Below are 16,679 nucleotides of genomic sequence, written 5' to 3'. Positions count from 1 at the left end.
GGGGAAGAGGGGGAGAGGAAGGAGGGTGCTCAGTCTGGGAAGGCCTCCTGGAGGAGGTGAGCTTTCAGTAGGGCCTTGAAGGGCAGAAGAGAGCTAGCTTGGCGGATGTTGGGAGGGAGGGCATTCCAGGCCAGGGGAATGACGTGGGCCGGGGGTCGATGGCGGGACAGGCGAGAACGAGGCATGGTGAGGAGATTAGCGGCAGAGGAGCGGAGGGTGCAGGCTGGGCTGTACAAGGAGAGAAGGGAGGTGAGGTAGGAGGGGGCAAGGTGATGGAGAGCCTTGAAGCCGAGGGTGAGGAGTGTCTGCCTGATGCGTAGGTTGATTGGTAGCCACTGGAGGTTTTTGAGGAGGGGAGTAACATGTCCAGAACGTTTCTGGACAAAGACAATCCAGGCAGCGGCGTGAAGTATGGATTGAAGTGGGGAGAGACAAGAGGATGGGAGATCAGAGAGGAGGCTGATACAGTAGTCCAGACGGGATAGGATGAGAGCTTGAACGAGCAAGGTAGCGGTTTGGATGGAGAGGAAAGGGAGGATCTTGGCAATGTTGCGGAGCTGAGACCGGCAGGTTTTGGTGACGGCTTGGATGTGAGGGGTAAATGAGAGAGAGGAGTCGAGGATGACACCAAGGTTGTGGGCCTGTGAGACGGGAAGGATGGTAGTGCCGTCAACAGTGATGGGAAAGTCAGGGAGAGGGCAGGGTTTGGGAGGGAAGACAAGGAGTTCAGTCTTGGACATGTTGAGTTTTAGGTGGCAGGCAGACATCCAGATGGAAATGTACTGAAGGCAGGAGGAGATGCAAGCCTGGAGGGAGGGGGAGAGAGCAGGGGCAGAGATGTAGATTTGGGTGTCATCAGCGTAGAGATGATAGTTGAAGCCGTGGGAGCGAATGAGGTCACCAAGGGAGTGAGTGTAGATCGAGAACAGAACGGATCCAAGAACTGAACCTTGGGGAAACCCCACAGTAAGGGGCTGGGATGGGGAGGAGGAGCCTGCAAAAGAGACTGAGAATGAACGACCAGAGAGATAAGAGGAGAACCAGGAGAGGATGGAGTCAGAGAAGCCAAAGTTGGATAGCATGTTGAGGAGAAGGGGGTGGTCCACAGTGTTGAAGGCAGCTGAGAGGTCAAGGAGGATTAGGATAGAGTATGAGCCATTGGATTTGGCAAGCAGGAGGTCATTGGTGACCTTTGAGAGGGCAGTTTCTGTGGAATGTAGGGGACAGAAACCAGACTGGAGGGGGTCGAGGAGAGAGTTGGTGTTGAGGAATTCGAGGCAGCGTGTGTAGACAACTCGTTCAAGGAGTTTGGAAAGGAATGGTAGGGGGGATATGGGGAGATAACTAGAAGGTAAGGTGGGGTCAAGAGAGGGTTCTTTTAGGATGGGAGAGACATGGGCATGTTTGAAGGCAGAGGGGAAGGAACCAGTGCAGAGTGAGCGGTTGAAGATGGTAGTTAAGGAGGGGAGAAGGGATGGAGCGAGAGATTTCATGAGATGAGAGGGAATGGTGTCGGAAGCACAGGTGGCCGGAGTAGCACTTGAGAGGAGGGAGGAGAGCTCCTCTGAGGATACTGCTGGGAAGGATGGGAGAGTAGTGAAGCTCACCTTTCACTTTGCCACATTCTTGACCCTATTTCCTCTGGCCCCTGTCTCACTGTCCTCCGGCGGCCTAGAACTCCCTCCCACTTGAAACTGCCAGGCTGCAGCTCTTCCCTTCTTCATAGCCCTCCTGAAATCTCACCTTTTCCAGGAGGTTTTCCTCAACTAATTTCCTTCTCCCCAAGTCATTTCCTCTCCATTACTACTTCAGCACTCATGCGCTCACAGTCACCGGCCCTGATTTTGGTACATATTGACTTACCTGCTGCTACTATTTCAGCGCTTTAGTCACTAATATATCTTTCCATTCTCCTTTTCCTCCTCATAGAAAATAATTTTGTGTCTGTCCCCTGGTTAAATGCCTTGCTTCTGTTGGGCTCTCCCCAGCCCTTAGTATAGTGTTCTGTATACAGTATGGGGGTTTAATTCATAGTCTTAATTTCCCCTCTAGACTCTAAGCTCATTGTGGGCAGGGAATGTGTCTGTTGTACTGTTCCCAAGCACTTAGTACAGTGCTCTGCACAAAGTAAGTGCTCAGTAAATTCTACTGACTAACTGATTGGCCTTGCTTGGTTGAACCAAGCACCTCAAAAGAGACCACCCCAAAGGTATCACTGAATGCTAGTAGCCATGCAGTGAAGTATACCCTGAGTAGGATGAGGAACCTAGCCAGGATCAAAATTAATCAGTGATATCTATTGAGCACTTACTGGGTGCAGGGCACTGTACTAAGTGCTTGGGGGAGTGCAATACAATGGAGACTGAATTTGATTCAATTCAATCGTATTTATTGAGCGCTTGTACAAAGCAGAGATGGTAAACACATTCCCTGTGCTCAAGAAGTTTACAGCCTGGATGGTCTAGGTTGGATCCATTCTTTCTTCATTCCTCGGGATGCTGATTTAAATTCTCCTTTCCAATCCAGTGGCCAATAAGAGCTAGTTGAACCTCTCCAATCAGGAGCCCTCTATCTAAAGGGCAAAAGGGACATTTGCTCAGCCCTCATTCTGACGGGGAGCCCCTGGAGTAGCCCAGTAACAATAAGTCAGTCCCTTCCCTGACCCAGCCCTTGCCCTTCAGCCGGTTGCTAAAAATGATAATTGTGGTATTTAAGTGCTTACTATGTGCCAAGCCCTGTACTAAGCACTGAAGCTGATACAAGATAATCAGGTCAGCTCCAGTACCTGCCCCCCACAGTATAAAGGGGAAGGGGGAATGGTATCGAATCTCCATTTTACAGATGAAGAAACTGAAGAACAGAGAAGTGAAGTGACTTGTCCCAGGTCTCACAACAGGCAAGTGGTGAAGCTGGTTGGACACAGTCCCTGTCCCACGTGGGGCTCACAGTCTCAAGCCCCATTTTACAGATGAGATAACTGAAGCACAGAAGTAAAGTGACTTGCCCAAGGTCACACAGCAAAGTAGCAGAGCCAGAATTGGAACCTATGACCTTCTGACTCCTGGGCCTGTACTCTATCCACTATGCCTTACTGCTTCTAGACTACACTGCTTCATTTATTAAGTACCTGATCTTTCATTTCCTGAATCAAACATAGCTTTCTAACTCCTTTCTTCAATAACACCCCCTCCCCCGCATTCTCCTTTTCTTTGGAAATATCGCCCATACCACTTAGGTATCCTATGAAGGATTTCAACAGGTCTAGACTCCCTTTCCCAAGGAATCATAAGTTCTCAGAAATCATTTATCTCACCATCCACTCCAGGTGATGGCAGACTTTCCAACTAGCACTGTAAGACCACTAACTAGTTGTCAAATGGAATCTAACTATTCCTTTGTCCTCTCCCCAAAGTTTAAAACAGTGCTCGTTCCACAGTAAGTGCTCAATAAATACTGCTGATTGATTGACTGATTTTAAGCTCTTCTGGATCTTCCAGGTGGCAAAGTTCCTTAAGGAGGGCCCTAAAAGGCCTAGGACATTATTCATTCTTCACTAGACCCCTGCACTTGCCCAGGGTCTAATGCCAGACATAAAATAAATGTCAAAGCCCCTTAAGAGCCAGGAGGTTTTCATTCAGCTCCAGTGTTCAGCGTCCATTGCTTTCCATTTCCTTCTTTAGCAAGCCTCTACAATAATAAACATAACTGTAAGCTTGTTCTGGGCAGGGAACATGTCTGCTAATTCTGCAATATTCTACTCTCCCAAGCACTTAGTGCAGTGCTCTGCACATGGTAAGTGCTTACTAAATACCACTGATGGATTGAAAAGATGGCTCCAAGTGGAAAAAGGAGAGTAAGAGAAATTCAGAGGACAGTTTGACCTTGATCGTCACATAATAATAATAATAATAACCTTTGTTAAGCACTTTCTATGTTCCAAGCACTGTTCTAAGTGCTGGGGGGATACAAGGTAATCAGGTTGTCCCACATGGGGCTCACAGTCTTAATCCCCATTTTCCATATGAGCCAACTGAGGCACAGAGAAGTTAAGTGACTTGCCCAAAGTCACACAGCTGACAAGTGGCAGAGCTGGGATTAGAACTCATGACCACTGACTCCCAAGCCCCGTGCTCTTTCCTCTGAGCCATGCTGCTTCTCCCCTGAGATGGGAATCTGCAAGGTTTGCCCTGGGCCTACAGTCTTCTAACTGTGAAGACTTCTAAGGCCTAGCTGTGGAAGGAACTATACAGAACTTGAGGTTCCACTTTGGAAGTTATGGGGTTGGTGCAGCATCATCATCGGGGAAGCAGCATGGCCTACTGGAAAGAGCCCGGGCCTGGGAGTCAGACCACCTGGCTTCTAATACTGTCTCCATCACTTGTGTGCTGTGTAACCTTGGGCAAGTCACTTTACTTCTCTGTACCTCAGTTACTTCATATCTAAAATGGGGATGAAATTCTCCTCCTTCCTACTTAGACTGTGAGTCCCATATCGGACAGGGATTGGGTCCAAACCGATTACTTTGCATCTACCCCAGTGCAGAGTAAGCACTTAACAGGTACCATTTAAAAACCAAAAAAAGACCTGGGTTCTCATGCCAATTGCCAGCTAGGTGACCTTAGGCAAGTCACCTAGCTGCTTTGTGCAAATTAGTTTCCTTATCTGTAAAATGAGGATTAGAGATCTGTTCTCTTCCCCCATTAGACTGTGAGCCCCACATGGGACAGGGACTAAGTCTTACCTGATGGTCTTGTATCTACCCCAGTGCTCGCTACATTGCTCAGCACCAAGTATGAGCTTATCAAATAACATCGTTATCATGTCACGTCGTGACATAAAAGGTTGGGGTTAGCTTGGTGGAGTGAACAATCAATCAATCAATCGTATTTATTGAGCGCTTACTGTGTGCAGAGCACTGTACTAAGCGCTTGGGAAGTACAAGTTGGCAACATATAGAGACAGTCCCTACCCAACAGTGGGCTCACAATCTAGAAGGGGGAGACAGAGAACAAAACCAAACATATTAACAAAATAAAATAAATAGGATAGATATGTACAAGAAAAATGAATAAATAGAGTAATAAATATGTACAAACATACAGGTGCTGTGGGGAAGGGAAGGAGGTAAGAAGGGGGGATGGAGAGGGGGGACGAGGGGGAGAGGAAGGAGGGGGCTCAGTCTGGGAAGGCCTCCTGGAGGAGGTGAGCTCTCAGTAGGGCCTTGAAGGGAGGAAGAGAGCTAGCTTGGCGGATGTGCGGAGGGAGGGCATTCCAGGCCAGGGGGATGACGTGGGCTAGGGGTCGACGGCGGGACAGGCGAGATCGAGGCACGGTGAGGAGATTAGCGGCAGAGGAGCGGAAGGGTGCAGGCTGGGCTGTAGAAGGAGAGAAGGGAGGTGAGGTAGGAGGGGGCAAGGTGATGGAGAGCCTTGAAGCCGAGGGTGAGGAGTTTCTGCCTGATGCGCAGATTGATTGGTAGCCACTGGAGATTTTTGAGGAGGGGAGTAACATGCCCAGAGCGTTTCTGGACAAAGACAATCTGGGCAGCAGCATGAAGTATGGATTGAAGTGGGGAAAGACACGAGGATGGGAGATCAGGCAAAGGCTGATGCAGTAGTCCAGATGGGATAGGATGAGAGCTTGAACGAGCAGGGTAGTGGTTTGGATGGAGAGGAAAGGGCGGATCTTGGAAATGTTGCGGAGCTGAGACCGGCAGGATTTGGTGACGGCTTGGATATGAGGGGTGAATGAGAGAGCAGAGTCAAGGATGACACCAAGGTTGCAGGCTTGTGAGACGGGAAGGATGGTAGTGCCATCAACAGTGATGGGAAAGTCAGGGAGAGGGCAGGGTTTGGGAGGGAAGACAAGGAGTTCAGTCTTGGACATGTTGAGTTTTAGGTGGCGGGCAGACATCCAAATGGAAATGTCCTGAAGGCAGGAGGAGATGCGAGCCTGGAGGGAGGGGGAGAGAGCAGGGGCAGAGATGTAGATTTGGGTGTCATCAGCGTAGAGATGATAGTTGAAGCCCTGGGAGCGAATGAGGTCACCAAGGGAGTGAGTGTAGATCGAGAACAGAAGGGGACCAAGAACTAAACCTTGGGGAACCCCCACAGTAAGGGGATGGGAGGGGGAGGAGGAGCCTGCAAAAGAGACTGCGAATGAACGACCGGAGAGATAAGAGGAGAACCAGGAGAGGACGGAGTCTGTGAAGCCAAGGTTGGATAGCGTGTTGAGGAGAAGGGGGTGGTCCACAGTGTCGAAGGCAGCTGAGAGGTCGAAGAGAATTAGGATAGAGTATGAGCCGTTGGATTTGGCGAGCAGGAGGTCATTGGTGACCTTTGAGAGGGCAGTTTCCTGGAATGTAGGGGATGGAAGCCAGACTGGAGGGGGTCGAGGAGTGAGTTGGTTTTGAGGAATTCGAGGCAGCATGTGTAGACAACTCGTTCAAGGAGTTTGGAAAGGAATGGTAGGAGGGATATGGGGCGATAACTAGAAGGTGAGATGCGGTCAAGAGAGGTTTTTTTTAGGATGGGAGAGACATGGGCATGTTTGAAGGCAGAGGGGAAGGAACCAGTGGAGAGTGAGCGGTTGAAGATGAAAGTTAAGGAGGGGAGAAGGGATGGAGCGAGAGATTTCATGAGATGAGAGGGAATGGGGTCAGAAGCACAGGTGGGAGGAGAGCTCCTCTGAGGATACTGCTGGGAAGGATGGGAGAGTAGCAGAGAGTGTTGAGAGCCGGGAGGTTGGAGAAGGGAGAGGGAGTGACTTTGGGGAGGTCAGACTTGATAGATTTAATTTTGTTAATGAAGTAGGAGGCCAGATCGTTGAGGGTGAGAGAAGGAGGAGGGGGAGGAACCGGGGGCCTGAGAAGGGAGTTGAATGTAAGGAAGAGCTGACGGGGATGATGGGCATGGGTGTCAATAAGGGAGGAGAAATAGTTTTGTCTGGCAGAGGAGAGGGCTGAGTTAAGGCAGGAAAGGATAAACTTGAAGTGAACGAGGTTGGCATGGTGTTTAGACTTTCGCCAGCTGCGTTCGGCAGCTCGAGCATAAGAGCGAAGGAGGCAGACAGTGGCAGTGATCCAGGGCTGTGGGTTAGTGGTACGAGAGCGGCAAAGGGAAAGGGGAGCGCGTGAGTGTAGCTGAGTAGAAAGGGTAGAGTTGAGAGCAGTAATCTGATCATCAAGACTGGGTAGAGAGGAGAGGGAGGCGAGGTGGGGTGTGAGGCACTCAGAAAAATGGATGGGGTCAAGAGAGTGGAGATCTCTGTGAGGGAGTAATATGGATTTACAGGGGAAAGGAGTGTGAGTGAGGAGGGAGGTGAGAAGATTATGATCACAGAGAGGGATTTCAGAGTTGGTGAGGGTGGACACAGTGCAGCGGTAGGAGATGATGAGGTCGAGGGTATGACCAAGTTGGTGAGTGTGTGAGGTGGGGTGGAGCAAGAGGTTGGCAGCGTCAAGGAGAGATAGAAGGCGGGCGGCAGAGGAGTCATCAGGGATATCCATGTGGATGTTGAAGTCTCCGAGGATCAGAGTGGGCATGGAAAAGGAGAGAAGGAAGGTGAGGAAGGGGTCAAAATCATTAAAGAAGTTGGAGGTGGGGCTAGGGGGGCGGTAGATCACGGCTACAAGAATCTGGAGGGGGTGGTAGAGGCGAATAATGTGGGCATCAAAGCAAGGGAAGGAAAGGAAAGGGAAGGGGGAGGAGGGATAGTGCGAAAGCGACATTTGGGGGCGAGAAGGAAACCGACACCTCCTCCTTTTCCAGTGAGTCTGGGGGAGTGGGAGAAGAAGAGAACAGGAACCATTGGCACTTTCTGGGCCTTGGGATTTCAACCCCTCTTCATCGACCCCTGTTTTATTTTTAGATTCGGCAGTAACTCCTTGTCGGCAGATATAAATCATTAGCAGGGCTGGACACTATCCATCACCCTGTGAGCTTGTATCCTGCTCCGCCAAGGATCTCAGCCCTGACCTAGAGGGTCAGAGGAGAATGAGCCTTTCTGTTCAACTCAGAATCCAGGTCGTGTATGGGGTGAGGAGGCTTGGGGGGTGGGGGGAGATGTACCTGGCAGTGTGGCCTCCATCAAAGGATCGGCAGATGGGAAAGACTGGTTAGAGAGAGGAAGCCGGGGAATGGGGAGTTGCGCAGAAAGGGGTGCTCTGGCCTTTAAAACTTGGTTTAGGGCCCATGGGACAGGAACCGTGTCCAACCTGATTGTCTTCCAACTTCCATTGTCTTCCAGGGAAAACTACAGAGTGGGAAGGGCAGTGGGCTCAGCTAACGAGAACCTATATTCCTATGAGGTGGAAAACAAAGGGAAGGCCTCTGTTATGTGGGATAAGGACTGTGTCCAAACTGATTAACTTGTATCTACCCCAGTGCTCAGAACAGTGCTTGGCACATAGTAAGTGTTTAACAATTCCCATAATTAATTAATTGAATTTGATCGTAAGTACCAACGGGGCAGGGGTTGAGCCAATTCAGTTTGCTTGGAACAACAGCTAGGCCGTTAATCATCTGATGAAACACTGGGCCTAGCATGCTTTAACTAATTACAGTAATAATAAGAGTAATCGTGGAATTTGTTAAGTGCGTACTACTTGCCAAGCACTGTGCTACGTACTGGGGTAGAGACAAGTCAATCGGGGGGGTGCAATCCCTTTCCCTCATAGGGCTCACGTCGAAGGGGAACACCTATCAAATCCCCATTTTACAGATGAGGAAGCCGAGTCCCAGAGAAGTGAAGCAACTTGCCCTAGGCCACACAGCAAGATGATCTGGGATTAGAACCCAAAGCCCAATTCCTAGGCAAGTGCTCTTTCCCTGATGCCAGAAAATTAAATTGGCTTTTTTACCTTCCTTTTTTATCTCCCCGAAGGGTCATGTCAAATGAGAATTCCTGAGTGCGCATCTTTACTTAGACCCAAGAAAGCCAAACCCTGTGCCAAGGCCATTGATCTCCCCTCCTCAAATCATGGCAGATGCCACCTCATGTTGGTGCAAAGAGATTGCTGTAGTACTGGAGACTGAAAAGAAAGAAGGGAATATTTGGTAGGGCTTATCTTTCTAACAGAACTGGATTCAGGATCACTCATTTCTCACTTGACTCTCAACTGAGAGACAGGATTTTACAAATCTATCTATCTATGTGCATATATAAAGATGTATGTTATTGGTGTTTATTAAGTGCTTACTATGTGTCAGACATGTACTAAGTGATGGGGTAGAGTCGAGGCTGGACACAGTCCTTGTCCCATGTGGCGCTCACAATCTTAATCCCCATTTTACAGATGAAGTAACTGAGGCCCAGAGAAGTGAAGTGATTTGCCCAAGGTCACACAGCAGGCATGTGGGGGAGCCGGAATTAAAACCCAGGTCTTCTGACTCCCAGGCCTGTGCTCTTTCCACTAGCTCACGCTGCTTCAAACTAACTTCGTTTGACCTCTGGGAAGAGTTTAGATAGGGTTTAGATCTGGGATGAGCAACTTGGTTCTTCAGGAGAACTCTCCCTCCCCATCACACACAAGCACATCCATTTCCTCATTCTGGGCAGGGAACATGTTTACCAACTCTATTGAATTGGACTCTCCCAAGCGCCCTGCAGACAATAAGCACTTGATAAATATCATTGATTGACTGACTTCCACAGTGCAGGGCTACTGACAATGTACTACAATCTTATTTCTGACAACTCTCCATGTACAAATAGCCTGATGTGGTTCAGGAAAGCCCATGGGCTATTCCTCGACATGAGCCATGCAAGAGACTGTTTGGAAGAGCATCTAGATGAATATTGGAATTAAAGGCAGCGGAAGGGGAGATCTTCCTATCCACCAGAGAAAATGGTGCCAGCTGAGTTTTTTGACTTCCTTCCCTCCTAGACATTTGCTAAGCTCTTTTCTGATCTGGGGTTCAGCCCTCAAATTCAACTACTGGTCTCTGTCCCAAATTGGTTTATCAGGCAAATATCCAATGACAGAAAAAGAAGAAAAGACACCTGGGAGAAATAGCTGGAGCATCTGACCGAGCATTCACCATTTAATGATAGAGTAACATTCTGTAAAGATCTATCAGCTCAATGGCGCAGGGAACATTCTTCCTTTCCTGTTTCCAGAGTAGAGCATTTCACACAGGCGGGCTCTAAAGCTGGCCAACAGTTTTCCCGGTCTTTATTAAGATGCTCTGAGCCATAGCAGGCAAAGACACAAAGAACCATCCAAAGCTGTGACGTGTCCTGATAAATATGGCCTCCATAACCTTCCGTCCAACTTGGAGTCGGAGTCGCTATTTGAATGGAGGCTGTTATTGTTCATTAGCACAAAGAGTTTGTAATAAATGTAATGAAAGCCTGCTCAGTTTACTCTATCTCTGTCATCTAAAGCAGTTTCATAAATAACTACAGGGATTTGTCTTTGAATGAGTTATTTCCTTCCTGTCTAATAAATAACATGCAATTAGGGTAATATATTGTTTCCTGGTTATGTTAGCCATGTAGTGAAAGAAAACAAATGAACAATTTCAGATATAAAAGGAGAGTAGATAATTTTTATATTTTCTCTGAAAGTATTTAGACTCCTTATGCATAACTTAAACTGCTGGGAGGTCGAAGAACAAAGCAGGAGGAGCATTGCCGGCGTTTCTTTATTACTTGGGGCATGAATTACTACCCTGATACTATAAAACTATGACAGTCGTTCTGCATCTCAGATTAGATTCTCTGTGAACAAGGCATTCACCAGTGACTGTCAGGGCTGGAGACAGACTGAACAGAACTGATAGAGGGAGGATTAAATGAGGACCTGTGTGCCTCTGAATGCCAAGTTAGCTACATCTCTCTACAGGTCAAGCAGGGGGTTTAACTCTTCGCCTACAGGATCTGCCCTGCCTGACCACCATTGTTAGGTGGGCTCCTTTTTGCCCAAGGATCTTGGTGGTCTCCAGGGTCAACACTGTTACTCAGTGAGGAGATGGACATAAATCACACTTGGACTCAAAAGGCGAGGGGTATGAGACGGGTTTTTCAGAGAAGGGAAGGAGTATAGCCCTGCCTGGCGATTATCCAGAAGAGCAGCAGAATCGTGGGGATTCCCATGCTCCAGATTTAGGATTCTTTCTTTCATTAATTTGTTCCTTCATCACATTTATTGAGTACCTACTGAGTACAGTAAGGAAGCAGCATGGCTTAGTGGAAAGAGCATGAGTTGGCGAGTCAGAGGCCCTGGATTTTAATTCCGGCTTTCCCACTTAAACTCATTCATTCATTTTTTTCAATCGTATTGAGCGCTTACTGTGTGCAAAGCGCTGTACTAAGCACTTGGGAGAGTGCAATATAACAACAGGCACATTCCTGCCCACAACGAACTCACAGTCTATAGGGGAAGCTGTTGTCTGACCTGGGGAAAGTCACTTAACTTTGTCTCTCAGTCCCCTCATCTACAAAATGGGGATCCAAACACCTATTCTCCCTCCTACTTAGACTGTGAGTCCTGTATGGAACCTGATTATTTTGTATCTACCCCATAGTTTACTACAGTACTTGGCATATAGTAAGCGCTTAACAAATACTGCAATTATTACTAGGGAGAACTGTACTAAGCTCTGGGGAGCATAAAATAAGAGGAACAGACCCAATCCCTGCTATCAAAAGTGCATGGAATCATATAGGATTGCCCAGCTCTTTGGCTTTCTGGTAGGACTAGAGAAGCTGCGTGGCCTAGTGGATAGAACATGGGCCTGTGAGTCAGAAGGACCTGGGTTCTAATCCCAGCTCTGCCACTTGTCTGCTGTTTCACCTTGGGCAAGTCACTTAATTTCTCTCTGCCTGGAACATAGTAAGCTTAACAAGTACTATTAAAAAAACCCCAAACAAACAAAAAAGGACTAAATTACTACCTTCCAATGGAAACACTCTTTGGGAATTGCTATTCAGAGTTCTTCTCCCAAGACCAACCCCCCACCTGTCCGGCGAAATGAAAAGTTTCATTGGAGAGAGGCTAACCTCTCCAAAGCCCTTAGTATAGTGCGCTGCATACATTGAGCACTCAATAAATAGTATGACTGATTGATCAAAGATGGCATAGGCGCTTTTAGCTCTGCCTAACTGATAACCCCCAAATGGTTCAGGTACTGGGAAATCTGGCTCAGCACACTTATTTCTTCCAGGCACTTACAGTTTTCTCAACTTCAAACGTGGTTAACCAGAACACTGCCCTATCCTGAAGTTGTTCTCTCCTGTGATCATTTTCTTTGATTTTTTTTCTTGTAATATCGTGCGTAAAGAGTTATAGGTTAGAGATACCCTTGAGTTGTATAGAAAGGGATGTTGCAGGAACATGTTTAAAAGCAAGTAAATTGGGATACATAAAATGCATGTTAGAACACATCTTTTAATAATGCATGCTGGAAAAGTAATTTCTATTAATTACTGCATGCATTATTCATACAATTTTTAGAACTCTTACCTCAATTTAGGTATCAGCAAATTAAACTGCAGCAAACCCTACTGTAAAGGTTTAGGGTGGGCAAAGTTGCTTACAGTGTGACAGAGGGGAAAAAGCAAAATTTTCCAAGGATGTAGCCAGCTTGATAATAATAATTATAGTACTTGTTAAGCACCAAACACTGTTCTAAGCATTGGGGTAGATACAGGTTAGTCAAGTTGGACACAGTCTCTGTCCTATTGGGGCTCCCACTCTTAATCCCCATTTTACAGATGAGGTGACTGAGGCACAGAGAAATAAAGTGACTTACCCAAGGTCACACAGCAGACATGTAGCAGGACCAGGAGTAGAACCCAGGTCCTTCTGACTCCCAAGCCTGTGCTCTATCCATTATACCACACTGCTTCTTGATGTAACACATACTCCAGTCCCACTTTCATCAAATGTATTCTGGGTGTCATGTTGCTCCCTCTTGATGCTAAGTTCGTTGTGGGCAGGGAAAGTATCTACCAACTCTGCTATACTATACTCTTCCAAATGCTTAGTACAGTGCTCTGGACATAGTAAGCACTCAATAAATACCATTGATTGATTGATTGTTGGTGAAAAAAATCTTTCAATGTTTCCAGTCAGCAGCTTCACTTTGCAAAGCTGTTTGCACTGAAGGTTGTGTTTGTTTATCAGTCCTGAAAGCAGAGATGTGTGCAGGACATGACTCCTCAGAAACTGAAATATGTGACAACTCTCCCAAGTGCTTAGTTCAGTGCTCTGAACACAGTTAAGTGCTCAATAAATATGATCAGTTTATTGATTGTGCAATGAAACCTCTCTTTCATTGGGCTTCCCTTCGGGCTGAGGCCGTGCAAGCGTGTCATCTGATTGCAGTCGATGTTTCTGCCTCTTCCTTTTCCCTTGCATGATGTCAAACCGTGCCCTAGAAATACAGCTCACAAATAGCTTAGTACAGAGGCGAAAGAATTGTATCGGTGGGCAGGGGGTGGGGCTGCAGAGCTATTGGGGTGGAGGGTAGGGAGAGAAAAGGAAGATGAGTAGAGAATGAAAAGAGAACACCAGAGAACTAGAGTGGCCTACTGAAAAGTGACTGGACCTTGAGCAAGTCACTTAGATCCTCTGCATCTCAGTTCCCTCATCTGTAAAATGGGGATATGATACCTGTTCTCCCTCCCCCTTCCCACCAGTGTATTTTCTCCCAGCACTTAGTACGGTGCTGGACACATGGTAGGCACTTAAAAATACTATTATTACTACTAAGACGGTGATCTCCTTGCCTGCTGTATGGACAAGTCACTTAACTTCTCTGTGTCTCAGTGACCTCATCTGTAAAATGGGGATGAAGACTCTGATTGTTATGTGGGACAGGGACTGACTGGGTCAAACCTGGTACCCTGCATCTACCCCAGCCCTTAATACAGTGCCTGGCATGTAGTAAGCACTTAACAAATACCATAAAGCAAACAGTGTGAGGCAGGAACTCTGTCTCTTATGATTATATTGTATCTTCCCCATCCTTGGTATGCAGTAAGTAATAACAATAATTGTGATATTTGTTAAGCACTTACTATGTGCCAGGCACTATTCTAAGCACTGGGGTAGATACAAGATAATTGAGTTGCACACAGTCCCTGTCCCATGTAGGGGTCACAGTCTTAATCCCCATTATACAGATGAGGAAACTGAGGCCCAGAGTGACTTGCCTAAGGTCACCCAGCAGACAAGTGGCAGAGCCGGGATTAGAACCCACATCCTTCTGAGGCTCAGATTCGTGTTTTATCCACTAAACCACGCTGTTTCTCTACAAATGCCACCAAAATTATCAGTAAGAGCCATTCTTATTAGGTGAATAACTAAAATGATGGCTGCAGATACCACTTTGGTTCTCTACTAACGGGTGTCACTGGGAGCCCTGATTTAGATTACATTTGTTTACTTCTGCGGGGTGGTACTTGTGGTGAAATGAAGGGACATTATTTTCACTGCATGATTTACTTTAAAATCTACTGTGTAACCACTATCCAAAATAGCTTGGAATAGGATGATAATCCCATTCAAAGAGAAAAACCCCACTGAAATATGTTCTTTATGAACTGATAGGAACCACCCACTAATAGTTATTAATAATGTCATTAATAATAATGCCAGATAATTAAGGCTGTGCATTTATTTGCACTTTGGGTCTCCTGATGAGGCGTCATGTGAAGAGCTTCCTTGAAAGTTAGAGAGCATATTCAATCAATCCATCAATGGTCTGTATTGAGCAAGTACTGTGTGCAAAGTACACATGTGGGCAAGAGGTCAGTGGTGAGACAAATGAGACTGAGGAGCCAAGTGGGCTGGTTGAGTTGTAGTAGATCAGCAAGGTAAGGAAGGAGTGAGAGAACCGATTAAAACGGAGGGTAAAGAGTTTCTGTTTGATGCAGAGGTGGACTGAACTTTTTTGAGAAAAATGATTCATTCTTTCATTCAATCATATTTATTGAACACTTACTGTGTGCAGAGCACTGTACTAGGCACTTGGAAAGTACAATACAGCAATAAAGAGAGACAATCCCTGCCCACCACGGATCACACTCCAGAGGAAAAACTGTGTTTCTAGGTGGTGCTTTTATTAGTAAAGTGCCTTAAATTACTTAGTCACAGCAAAGTGAAATATGGATAGGAGAGGGGAGAGACAGGAGGCTAGGAAGTCAGCGAGAGGGCTGATATGATAAATGCTTGGATCAGCATGGTAGCAATTTGGATAGAGACTGTAACCTCCTTTTGGCACAGATTGCATCTACCAACTCTAGTTTATTGTACTTTCCCAAGTGCATAGTATAGTATTTTTCACATAGTAAGCACTCAATAAATACCATTGAGTGATCGATTGATTGGAGAGGAGAAGGTGGATTCTAGAGATGTCGTGAAGATAGAAGCAACAGGAATGGATTAAAAATTGAATATGTGGGTTGAATGAGAGAGATTAATGGAGAATAATGGCAAGGTGGCAGGCTTGTGAGACAGGGAGGCTGGTGGTGTTGTCGACAGTGATAGGAAAGTCATGGTGAGAACAGCGTTTGTGTGGGAAGATGAGTTCTGTTTTAGACATGTTAAATTTGAGGTGTAAGTGGGATGGTAGAGATGTTATGAAACCAGGAGGAAACACAAGACTGCAGAGAAAAAGAGAGGTCACAGCTGGAGAGGTCTATTTGGGAATCACCTGAGTAGATGTGGTAGTTGAAGTCGTGAGAGAAAATGAGTTCTTCAAGGGAGAGAATTGTTCAGTGGAGTTGGTAGACCTGATCCTAGCCCTCAAAGAGCTTAGAGTCTAGGGGAAGCCACCCTCCTTGCATAAACCTCAACTCCCAGTGGGCCAAACACTGTACTAAGCACAGAGTAGATACAAGATAATCAAATTGGACACAGTCCCCGTCCCACATAATAATAATAATAATAATGATAATAATAATAATAATAATAATAATAGTAATAATAATAATAATGGCATTTGTTAAGCGCTTACTATGTGTGAAGCACTGTTCTAAGTGCTGGGGGGGATACAAGATGGTCAGGTTGTCCCACGGGGGGTTCACAGTCTTAATCCCCATTTTACAGATGAGGTAACTGAGGCCCAGAGAAGTTAAGTGACTTGCCCAAAGTCACACAACTGACAAGTGGCGGAGCCAGGATTAGAACCCATGACCTCTGGCTCCCAAGCCCGTGCTCTTTCCACTGAGCCAGGGCTATAAAGGAGGGAGAACAGGAATTTTATCCCTATTTCTCAGCTGAGAAAACTGAGGCACAGAGAATTGAAGTGACTTGTGCAAGGTGACACATCAGACAAGTGGCAGAACCGGGATGAGAAGCCAGATTCTCCGACTCCCAGGACCACGCCCTTTTCAAAAGGCCAAGCTGCCCTTCCAGCTCTCTGCACTCAGAGAGAGCGCGTATGGCACGGCACAAACCACTAACACTATAATTAATTCGTTCATGCAGGTTCTCAGTCCTGACGTTATTTTCATAGATTATCCTTATCTGATTTCACCTTTTCTTTTGGTAGGCTTGCATGATTAATTTCACTTCTCTGTGTCTTAGTTTCCTCAGCCGAGCAATGGGGATAAAATACCTGTTCTCCCTCCTATTTAGACTCTGAGCCCCAGGTGGGACAGGGGCTGCATCTAACCTGATTATCTTTTTAGTCTCTACTCCTCGCCTTGAGCTGTAACTTTCCAGGTCA

This window comes from Tachyglossus aculeatus, chromosome X4 (assembly GCF_015852505.1).
Source record: "Tachyglossus aculeatus isolate mTacAcu1 chromosome X4, mTacAcu1.pri, whole genome shotgun sequence".
Lineage (NCBI taxonomy): Eukaryota > Metazoa > Chordata > Mammalia > Monotremata > Tachyglossidae > Tachyglossus > Tachyglossus aculeatus.
This window is presented reverse-complemented; position numbering follows the sequence as displayed.